The following is a 12,020-nucleotide window of genomic DNA, read 5'->3' as shown; positions in this document are numbered from 1 at the left end:
TAATTTGTTTTAAAATAATTGATATTTAGTGAATATCTTCATGGGGGTGATGCCTCAGGAATCTTTGGCTGTGTAGTGAGATCAAGGACAGCATGACTCCATGAGACCCTATGATGGCTTGAATCAGAAATCCAACCCCCTCTCACCTTCCCCAACCCCCTCCCTGGTGGCAATCTGGGAGGTGGAGCCTTGCAGGAAGAGGGGTGTTGCTGGGCTGGACCTTGAGGTTTATTGCCCCAGCTTGCCAGTGTTTGGTCATCTGACTCTACTGCTGCTGTTTGGCACCTGCTGTTGCAGAGGTGAGGTCCAGCCTCCGCACTCCCACCCTTCCCTTGACATCACGAGGCTTCCCCTTGAGACTAAACCAAGTAAACTCTTTCCTCCCACAAGCTGCTTTTGGTCCAGTGTTTTCTCCCAGCAATGCAAAGGTAACTAAAACAGACCCTGACTCAAGAAAAAAAAATTTTTCCTTTAAAAATATTTTTTAAGGGCTGGAGGGATGGCTTAATGGTTAAGGCATTTGCTTGCAAAGCCAAACAACCCAAGTTCAATTCTCCAAGTCCCACATTAGCCAGATGCATATTATGGCACATGCATCTGGAGTTCGTTTGCAGTGGCTGGAGGCTCTGGTGTGCCCATTCTCTCTCTGTCTCTCTCTCTCCCTTCATCCTTCTGTCTCAAATAAATAAATAAAAATGATTTAAAAAATTTTTAAAAATAAAATAAAAAATTTAAATATATAAAAATATTTTTTAGCCGGGTGTGGTGGCACACACCTTTAATCCCAGAACTTGGGAGGCAGAGGTAGGAGGATTGCCGAGTGTTGGAGGCCACCCTGAGACTACATAGTGAATTGCAGTTCAGCCTGGGCTAGAGTGAGACCCTACCTTGAAAAACCAATATACATATATAAGTTTTATTTATTTATTTGAGAGAGACAGAGAGAATGGGCATGTCAGGGCTTCTAGCTGCTGCAGACGAACTCCAGATGCATGCACCAGCTTGTGCATCTAGCTTATGTGGGTCCTGGCAAATTGAGCTTGGGTTCTTTGGCTTTACTAAGCCATTTCTCTACCCCTAACTTTTTTTTTAACCCCTGAAATTTTTATTTATTTATTTGCAAGCAGAGATTGAGTGGAGAAAGAGAGAGAGAGAGAATGGCTATTCCAGGATCTGAAGCTGCTGCAAATGAATTCCAGGTGCATGTACCACTGCATCTGGCTTTATGTGGGCACTGGTATTGAACCTGGGTCATTAGGCTTTGCAGGCCATCACTTTACGTGCTGAGTCATCTCTCTGGCCCCCAAGCATTCCATTCTTTTTATGACTGAGGAATGTCCTCTTGCATGCACCGACCACATTTGGCTATGCGCTCGTCCATCTGTGGATTCTTCCACATTCGCTGGCTGCTCTGGTGAACAGGGTGACAGCAAGCCTAGCTGAGTCCCCAGCACAGTCACCACTCAGGATTGTAAAACTTCTTTAAAGTATCACATTTCTTTTTGTTTTGGTTTGGTTTGGTTTTAGTTTTTTGAGGTAGGGTCTCCCTCTAGCCCAGGTTAACCTGCAATTCACTATATAGTCTTAGGGCAGCCTTGAACGTGCAGTTCTTCCTCTGCTTCCCGAGTGCTGGGATTAAAGGCATGCACCTCCACGCCTGGTGTTTCTCTTTTTTTTTTTTAAATATTTTATTTTTTAAAATATTTTCTTTTTATTTATTTGAGAGAGAAAGAGGGAGAGAGAGTGAGAGAATGGACATGCCAGGGCCTCCAGCCACTGCAGACAAACTCCAAACGCATGCAACCCCTTGTATATTTGGCTAATGTGGGTACTAGGGAATTGAACCTGGGTCCTTTGGCTTTGCAGACAAATGCCTTAACCACCAAGCCATCCCTCCAGCCCTAACATATTTTATTTTTATTTATTTATTTGAGAGAGAGAGATAAATAAGGAAGCAGAGAAACAGAATGGGCATGTCAGGGCTTCTAGCCATTGCAAATGAACTCCAGGCATATGTGCCACCTGGTGCATCTGGCTTTGTATGGGTACTGGGGACTCGAACCTGAGCACTTGGGCTTTGCAGGCAAGTGCCTTAACTGCTGAGCCATCCTTCAGCCTTAAAGTATCTCTTTTGCTTAAAAAATTGATTTACAAAAATTAAAAAAATATTGATTTATTTTTGTTTATCTTGTGGGTTTTCTTGTTGTTGATTGTTTTAGTTTTCTTTTTTAGAGGTAAAGTCTCACTCTAGCTCAGGCTGACCTGGATTTCACTATGTAGTCTCAGGGTGGCCTCAAACTCATGGTGATCCTCCTGCCTCTGCATCCCGAGTGCTAGGATTAACAGCATGCACCATCATGCCTGGCTTATTTTTATTTATTTATTTGAGAGAGCGGGGAGAAAGAAAAAGGCAGATAGAGAGAGAATGGGTGCACCAGGGCCTCCAGGTGCTGCAAATGAACTCCAGATGCATGCGCCACATTGTGCATCTGGTTTATGTGGATCTTAGGGAGTTGAACCTGGGTCCTTTGGCTTTTTGGGCAAGCACCTTAACCGCTAAGCCATCTCTCCAGCCCTAAAGTATCTCTTATTATAATAGTAGGTATATCCTTTGGTTTGGTTTGAGTGTAGTTTGTGTTTTTCTGAGACAAAGTCTCACTGTGTAGCCTAGGCTGTAGGTTGGCCTCAAATTTATAAGCTTCTTGTCTTAGCCTCCTGAGTGCTGGAATTACAGGCATGCACCACCACAACAGACTGAAAACTAGAAAAACTGTGAAAGGGGAGGCCTTGCTTCAGCCCCGACCCTGCCAGGAGTCTTAAGCAAGGGCCTGTACCCTTTGTAAACCTCACCTTCTTCTTCTTTTTTTTTCATTTTTTGGTTTATTTTTATTTATTTATTTGAGAGCGACAGACAGAGAAAGAGGCAGAGAGAGAGAGAGAATGGGCGCACCAGGGCTTCCAGCCACTGCAGACGAATTCCAGATGCATGTGTCCCCTTGTGTATCTGGCTAACATGGGTCCTGGAGAATCGAGCCTCTAACCGGGGTCCTTAGGCTTCACAGGCAAACTCTTAACCGCTAAGCCATCTCTCTAGCCCGAAAACCTCACCTTCTTCATCTGTTCAGGGCAGAAGAAGAAACTGACCAGACCTTCTCAGAGTATTTTCCATGTGAAGGAATTTCATAGGAGAATGGGAAGGGAGATCTCCTATTAAATATGTTTAAAGAAAAATTATATGTATTTAAAGAGTTTGGGAATGCATCAAGAACTGGGTTTGGCCGGGCGTGGTGGCGCACTCCTTTAATCCCAGCACTTGGGAGGCAGAGGTAAGAGGATCGCTGTGAGTTCGAGGCCACCCTGAGACTCCATAATGAATTCCAGGTCAGCCTGGGCTAGAATGAAACCCTACCTCGAAAAACCAAAAAAAAAAAAAAAAAAAAAAAAAAAAAAAAAAAAAGAACTGGGTTTGACCCTTAACACTGTAGAAACTGGGCATGGTGGTACACACCTTTCCAGGCAGAATGATCAGAAGTTCAAGGTCATTCTCAATTACATAGCAAGTTTGAGACCATCCTGAGTTACAATGAGACCCTGTCTCAAAAGACAAAAACAAGGGGCTGGAGAGATGGCTTAGCAGTTAAGGTGCTTGCCTATGAAGCCTAAGGACCCAGGTTCAGTTCTCCAGATCCCATGTAAACCAAATGCCCATGGTGGCACATGCATCTGGAGTTCATTTGCAGTGGCTGGAGTCCCTAGTGTGCCAATTCTCTTTCTCCCTCCCTCCCTCTCTCTCTCTCTCTCTCTCTCTCTCTCTCTCTCTCTCTCTCTCTCCTCTCTCTTTGTCTCTAATAAATAATTGTTTAAAAAAATTTTTTATAACCTTGGAAAATGTTAATAAAAATTAAAAAAAAAAAAGACAAACACAAAACCAGAAAACTAGGCAAGACAAGTTACTCAAAGCTCAATGATTTCTTGTTGCAGTTACTTCTTAGAATCATTTTTTTAAATTAATTAGTTTACTTATTTGAAAGAGAAACAGAAAGAGGCAGAGAGGGCTTCTTGTTGGGGTGCACGCCCACCCAGCACTCAGGTGGCAGAGGCCACCCTAAGACTATATCGTGAATTCCAGGTCATCCTGGGCTAGAGCGAGACCCTACCTCAAAAAACAAAAAATAAAACACAGTGCTTCCTTCGGCAACACATATGCAGAAATTGGAACAACACACAGAAAATTAGGATGGCCCCTGAGCAAGGATGACATGCAAAATCATGAAACGTTCTATATTTTTTATTGAGAGCCTTTAAAATAAACTATTTAACACACACACACAGGTGCAGAGTGGTTTGGTTGTTCATTTGGGTAGCATGGTCAATTTGATAGGCAACTGCAGCTCTTCGCTGGGGATCAGAGAAATGGCCTGAGACTTTGGCTTTGGGTGAAAGAAAATGGCCTGAACCCAAACTACAGAATGGGACAAAATTTTTGCCAGCTATACATCTGATAGAGGATTAATATCTAGGATATACAAAGGACTCAAAAAATTAAATAATAAGAAATCAAACAACCCAATTAAAAAATGGGCTATGGGCCGGCCGTGGAGGCGCACACCTTTAATCCCAGCACTCGGGAGGCAGAGGTAGGAGGATCACCATGAGTTTGAGGTCACCCTGAGACTCCATAGTGAATTCTAGTTCAGCCTGGGCTAGAGAGAGACCCTACCTCGAAAAACCAAAAAATAAAGGGTGGGGGAGGCCTATGGAACTAAATAGAGAGTTCTCAAAAGAAGAAATACAGAAGGCATATAAACATCTAAAAAGTGTTCTGCATCCCTAGTCATCAGGGAAATGCAGATCAAAACTACATTGAGATTCCACCTCACTTCTGTCAGATTGACAACCATCATGAAAACAAATGACCATAAATGCTGGTGAGTATGCTAAAAAAGAGGAACCCTTCTACACGGCTGGTGGGAATGCAATCTAATCCAGCGATTACAGAAATCAGTGTGGAGGTTCGTGAGACAGCTAAAAATAGATCTACCGTATGACCCAGCTATAGCACTCCTAGGCATATATCCTAAGGACTCATCTCACTACCTTAGAGATACTTTCTCAACCATATTTTTTGCCACTCTATTCACATATCTAGGAGATACAATGGAGAGTGGAGGTTCAAAGAGCAAAGTGGGGGAAGGGAAGGAATTACCATGGGATATTGTTTACAATCATGGAAGTTGTTGATTATAAAAAATATTTTAAAAATAAAGAGAATAGAAAGGGAGGGAGGGGGACTTAATAGGATGGTATTATATATATGTAAGTAGAAGAACAGATTAATTTGTGTGAAAAGGCCTAAGTGAGGTCAGGGGAAGAGATTGAGTAAAGGAAAGGTGGAGGGAGGGCTAATCAAAATCTAAGAGGATATAAATAAGTCATATGGAAACCTTCTTTTTTGGACAATGGAACACCCAGAAGCCATATATTGTTACTAGAAAATTTTCAGTGCCAGGGATGGGATACTTTCCAGTGAGTTGTTGACCAAGGAGGTCCCTGATGCCCCCAAAACATTACGGGCCATTGCCAAGGCCCTTGGTTTCCCACCAGGAATAGATGGCAAGATCCTAATGCTGAAGACTCCATATACTTGGGCTGCAAGGCCACTGATCAACCCTGCTGGAGCTGAGCTAAAAACCTCCTCCATGTAGACCAGCTTACAGAAAGCTGGAAGAAGCCACACTGCATTGCAGTTCAATGGGAGGGAGAGAAATCACCAGTAAAGATCTAGCAGTGGACACTGCAAGCCTTATATTTGGCCAACCAGGCCAAATGAATCAACAGGTACAATAGTGGCACATCTGTTATGGGGGAAATCAACTGCCCTGTAATTTGACTGGAGGCCCACTCCATGGGAGGGAATACATCCCTGATACTGAAAACCTACAACAGGGGTAGTCATGAGCCCTAGAGGTGTAACGTCTGCTTCTATCTGGCTAAATGTATATACTATGCTTATCAAACTGCCCAGTAAGCACTTCTCTTAATGTTCATACCCATATACTAATGTTACTCTCATTTTTGGTTAGAGAAGCTTCTCTTTTCAGATGGCAGTGACCTTGGGATGACTCAGAAGGCGCCATGGTGCTGAGAAGAAGGGACAGAGGAATGCTCAACACTGAAATATCTCTATCACACCTTCCAAGGCTCAGGGTCCATTGAGGAAGAGTTGGTGGAAAGAATGTAAGAGCCAAAGGAAGGGTAGTACTCCTTACAATATGTTCCTGCAGACACAAAATGACCTACCTACACAAGACCATCATAATAGGAGGAAAAGATGATGACATCAAAATAAAAGAGAGACTGATTGGGAGGAGGAGGGGATATGATGGAGAATGGAGTTTCAAAGGGGAAAATAGGGGGAGGGAGGGAATTACCATAGGATATTGTTTACAATTATGGAAGTTGTCAATAAAAAAATTAAAATTAAAAAAGAAAAAGAACAATAGAGCAAGATCCACAGAAAACTGCCTCTTCTTTAAGGTGGGAAGTCGAAAACTGACCAGAAAGTTGTGCTCTGACCTCCATGAGCACCATGGAATACACAGTCTCCGCCCCTCTCTCTCACACACACAAATAAATAAGTACATTAAAAATACTAAAGGAGGCCAGGTGTGGTGGCACTTGCCTTTTTCCCATCACGCAGTAGGCAGAGGTAGGAGGATCACTGTGAGTTCAAACCCAGTGTGGGACTACAGAGTGAGTTCAGGTAGAGTGAGATTCTACCTTGAACCGCACCCTCCCATGCTCCATACCCCCAAACTAAAAGAAATAAATGTCTGTCATCATCCTCTGCTATATAGAGAGTATGAGGCTAGCCTAGGATACATGAGACTCAATCTCAAACCAAAGAAGCAAAAAACAACAAAGTTTAAAGCACGACACAGTGGCTCATGCTTTAATCCCAGCACTTGGGAGTTGAGGTAGGAGGCTCACCAAATATTCATTCCAGCCTGGGTAGTATAGTTAGTTCCAGGTCATCTTGGGATAGAATGAGGTGCTGCCTCATAAAAACAAAACAACAGAGCTGGAGAGATGGCTTAGTGGTTAAGCACTTGCCGGTGAAGCCTATGATACCCCAGTACCCACATAAGCCAGATGTACAATGTGGCACATGTATCTGGAGTTCATCTGCAGTGGCTGGAGGCCCTGATGTGCCAATTCTCTCTCTCTCTTTGCCTCTTTCTCTGTCTCTCTGTTGCTCTAAATAAATAAACAAATTTAAAAATGACTTTAGCAGCCTAGGAGAGAAAAAGCCAAAAATAAACCCAGCAAAATACACTCTTCTACTAAAAAGTGAGGAGTATAAGAAATTATCACCTGCAGCAGAGAAGTAGGAGAGATCCAGATCATCTAGAGCCCACAGAAGTGGCTACAGCAGTGGCGGAACCAGATCCACGTAGACACAGCTGCCAGGCCCTGACTGAGCTGCAGGAAAGGCAGGTGAAGGGATTCTCCACTCACACCTGCCTGCTCGCAAACTAAAGAAACATGAAGGGAGGATGGCAGGGAAGAAGGGAGGAGCGGCTCCTGAGGAAGAGGACCAGTGGGAGAACTTCAGCCACCATCCACAGCCTCTCCTCCCCCACTGCCAGCACAAGCCCCTGAAAGCACCCAAGACCTGGGAAAAGGAGATCACCTACACAATACCTGGCCCAGGTGACCAGAGCAGCGATCCAGTGACCCAGCCAGCCTACCTGAGCCCACAGTGCAGCAAAGAGGGACCCCATCAGGAGCGCAGCATAATTGAAACCAAAACCATCCCAAAAGGTAACTGGGGTTATACCAGGTCAGCACCCGCCAAATAAGCCTGATATATAGGCTTGAATCAGAAGTGGTAATTGCACCTTCCACATCAGGAGAAATCGTATGTTAAATCTAATGGATGGTCGGATTTGCCATTCTTAAATAAGCTATATTTTGGGCTTGTCATTTGTTGCTTCCTGATTTATAGTGGCTTTGTTTCCTCTTCTGTTGTTCATTAGGGAAGGGTCTCCTAGTTGACAGGATTAAGGGTGTGGGGCAACACACATCCTAAGGGACTGTGACTTTGTTAGAGGATCTGGTTGTCATAATACCTATTCTTGCATAAATACTCTGTGCTGTTTTTCATTGAATATATACATTGTTTAGTTAAATTTTAGAATCTTCCTATATTTTGTTCCACTCAGTCTATTTGGATACTCTCATAGTAGGCAAACCCAACACCTAGGGTCGCTTTTGTAGATACTCTGAGAGTGTTAAGAACCACACCTAGCACCTTAAGCTCCTACCCTGAAGATATACAACATCAGATTGATTGATACATCTAATAATACTGCAGCTAATTAGAAAATCCAAGTATTAAATTAATTCAAGATGCAAAAATATGTACATTATAGCATAAGAAACACAAAAAATCAAGATAATATAAATCCACCAAAAAGTATTAATGCATCAGAAATGATCTGCAGTGAGACTGATTTAGAAGGAATGCCTGAGAAAGATTTCAAAAGAATAATTACAAATATGTTCAAAGAAATGAAAGAAGACACAGGAAACCAATTTAATGAAATAAGGAGGTCAATATAAGACATAAATAAAAGACATAAGAAATAATAAAGAAAAGTCAGTCAGAATTATTAACAATAAAGAACACAGTCAATGAAATAAAAAAAAAAAAAAAACAACTCTAGAAAATCTCACCAGTACAATGGTTGAAGGAGAGGACAAAATATCTAAACTAGAAGACCAGGTGGGAGATCTAATACAGTCCAACAAAGAGAAAGTATGAATGGGAATTTCAAGATATTCTGGATCTCACAGTGCTTGACACTACCTACACAAGACCCTCACAATAGGAAGAAAAGATCATGACATCAGAATAAAAGACTGATTGAGAGAGGGAAGGGATATGATGGAGAGTTGAGTTTTAAAGGGAAAGGTTGGGGGAGGGAGGGAATTACCATGAGATATTGTTTACAATTATGGAAGTTGTCAATAAAAAAATGAATTTTAAAAAATTTAAATTTGGGCTGGAGAGATGGCTTAGCGGTTAAGCGCTTGCCTCTGAAGCCTAAGGACCCCGGTTCGAGGCTCGGTTCCCCAGGTCCCACGTTAGCCAGATGCACAAGGGGGCGCACGCATCTGGAATTCGTTTGCAGTGGCTGGAAGCCCTGGCGCGCCCATTCTCTCTTTCTCCCTCTGTCTTTCTCTCTGTGTCTGTCGCTCTCAAATAAATAAATAAAAAATGAACAAAAAATTTTAAAAAATTTTAATTTTAAAAATTACTTTAAACAACAACAAAAAAGATGCCTGCTTGCTAAGCTTGATGACCCAGGTTCAGTTCCCCAGTGGCCACATAAATCCATATGTATCTGGAGGTCTTAGGCACATAAATTCAGATGTATCTGGAGGTCTTAGGCACATAAATCCAGATGTATCTAGAGGTCTTTGCAATGACAAAAAGCCTTGATGTGTCCTCCCTCCCTTCTTCCATTTCTCTTCTTTCCCTCTTTTCTCTATTTCCTTCCCCCTCTCCCTCTCCCTCTCCTTTTCCCCCTTCCTCTCTCTCTCCCCCTCTCCCCCTCCCTCTCTCTCTCTCTCTCTCTCTCTCTCTCTCTCTCTCTCTCTCTCTCTCTCTTTCTCATCATATTTCCTTTCAAATGAACCTCAGACATTTTGTCCCTGAAACCAACCAGTCACCGGCACTGCCCCCATCTGAGTGTTCCCTCTCTGCCCTCCTCTGGCAGAGGCTTGAGGGGAGTGCAGTGGCCAGGGACAGACAGAGACCAGAAGGACCTAGATGACGCTGACCCTGGGTCTTAGGTGGTCTCCAGGAGGAGCTGAGGCGGGAGCTCCCAGAGCAGCGGTCTGTGATGCATGTCTGCAGTGAGCAGTCATCCCTCTGGGCAAGGGAGCTGGAGAGCCTGCTGGGCGAGGGTGGCTAGCCAGTTTTAGATTCAGGAGCCAAGGTTCTCACAAGTGGATGTGGCTGAGCAACGATCACAGCTGAAATGGGCACTGGGTCGAGGCCCAGAGTGGATGGGTGAGCGACATGGAGGCCAGGTGGGCAGCAGGCAGATCAGCTCATCCCGGAAGGTTCAGGTCAGGCCAAGGTCCTGGCAGACAGGGTGAGCACTGGCCTGAAGGAATGTCCCCAGGGTGCTAATTCCTGGGGCAGACTGTTGGTCTGCTGCTCTCCTGGACCCGCACATATGACCTTGTCCAGCCAGTGCCTCCAGGTTTGAACTTCCAGCCAGGGGTAAAGTGTGCTCTCCTTGGGGATAGCCTTTCCCAGGTGGGGCAGGACCAAGGGTTTCAAGTTGGCATAGAAACCAGAGTGGGTTGGAATGCTGGGGTTCTCCAGCCCAGAGGGGCAGAGTTTATTTTCCTTTCCTTTCCTTTCCTTTCCTTTCCTTTCCTTTCCTTTCCTTTCCTTTCCTTTCCTTTCCTTTCCTTTCCTTTCCTTTCCTTTCCTTTCCTTTCCTTTCCTTTCCTTTCCTTTCCTTTCCTTTCCTTCCCTTCCCTTCCCTTCCCTTCCCTTAACTTCCCTTCCTTTCCTTCCCTTCCCGTCCCTTCCCTTCTCCTCCCTTCCCTTACCTTCCCTTCCCTTCCCTTCCCTTCCCTTCTCTTCCCCTTCCTTCCTTCTTTCCTTCCTTCCTTCCTTCCTTCCTTCCTTCCTTCCTTCCTTCCTTCCTTCCTTCCTTCCCTCCACCACTCCCTCTCTCTCTTTCTTTCTTTCTTTTTGAGGTAGGGTCTCACTCTAGTCCAGGCCAGACTGACCTGGAACTCACTTTGCATTTACAGGCTGTCCTCTAACTCACAGTGATCCTCCTACCTGTGCCTCTGGAGTGCTATGCCCACCTTGCTTACTTGTTTCCTCTTCCTCCCTCCCTCCCTCCCTCCCTTCTTCCTTCCTTCCTTTCCTTCTTCCTTCCTTCCTTCCTTCCTTCCTTTCTTTCTTTCTTTCTTTCTTTCTTTCTTTCTTTCTTTCTTCCTTCCTTCTTTCCTTCCTTCTTTCTTCTTTTTCTTTTTTCTTTCTTCTTTCATTCTTCCTTCCTCATTTCCTTTTTTTTCATTTTTAAAATTTCTTTGCATGTGTGTGTATGAGTGCTCCAGGATCTCTTGCTGCTGCAAAAGAAGGCCTCTCTGGCTTTATGTGGTCACTGAGAAATTGAACTCTGGGCCTGCAGGCTTTGCAAGTAAGTATCTTTAACTACTGAGCTATCTCTCTAGCCTCCCTTTCTTTTTCCTTTATTTCTTTCTTTTAGTTTGTTTAATTTTTTTTTACATTTTATTTATTTATTTATGATAATGAGAGAGCAAGAGCTAGAGAGAGGCTCACACAGCCTCTTGCCACTGCAAATGAGCCCTAGACATATGTGCCATTTTGTGCATCGGGCTTTATGTGGTACTGGAGAATCAAACCCTGGCCAACAGGCTTTGCAGGAAAGCACCTTTATCCACTGAGCCATCTCTCCAGCCCACTCACTCTGCAGCCCCAGGCTGGCCTCTAACTTAGAGTGATCCTCCTACCTCAGTCCCCCCAGAGCTGGGATTAAAAGCTTGCACCATCACACCTGGCTGTTGTTTGTTTGTTTTGTGTATGTGTTTTGGTAGCAGGGTCTTACTCTAGCCCAGGCTGACCTGGAACTTACTCTGTATTCCAGAGTGATGTCTAACCCATGGTGATCCTCCTACTTCAGCCCCTGAGTACTGGGAATAAAGGCACGAAACACCCCACCTAGCTTTTTCTCTCCGGGAAATGACCAGTGGTTAGTTCAGGGAGTGGAGGTAGCCCTGGGCGGGAGTAGCAGATAGCGAAGACCACCACCGTCTTCCAGTGCAGAAAACACAAAAACTGCACCTACAACCAGGTAGGCAGCATGGTGGTTGCGTGGGCAGTGGAGAGCAGAGGATCCCTGGAGGCACCGAGGGGAACAAGGGCTAGAACTCTTTAGGCTGCAGAGGGAAGGGCAAGCCTG

At 44.3% G+C, this 12,020-nt stretch overlaps 1 non-coding gene across 1 annotated transcript; it reads left to right on the top strand.

Annotated features, from left to right (window-relative positions):
• Window positions 1-4,182: 4,182 nt before the first annotated feature.
• Window positions 4,183-4,289, top strand: LOC123461144. The gene has a single exon (XR_006637462.1). It is a non-coding gene; the product is annotated as a U6 spliceosomal RNA (small nuclear RNA).
• Window positions 4,290-12,020: the final 7,731 nt, after the last annotated feature.

Source organism: Jaculus jaculus, chromosome 5 (assembly GCF_020740685.1).
Source record: "Jaculus jaculus isolate mJacJac1 chromosome 5, mJacJac1.mat.Y.cur, whole genome shotgun sequence".
In the NCBI taxonomy this organism is placed as follows: domain Eukaryota; kingdom Metazoa; phylum Chordata; class Mammalia; order Rodentia; family Dipodidae; genus Jaculus; species Jaculus jaculus.
Note: the sequence above shows the minus strand (reverse complement) of the source record. Positions and strands in the feature narration are given on the sequence as shown.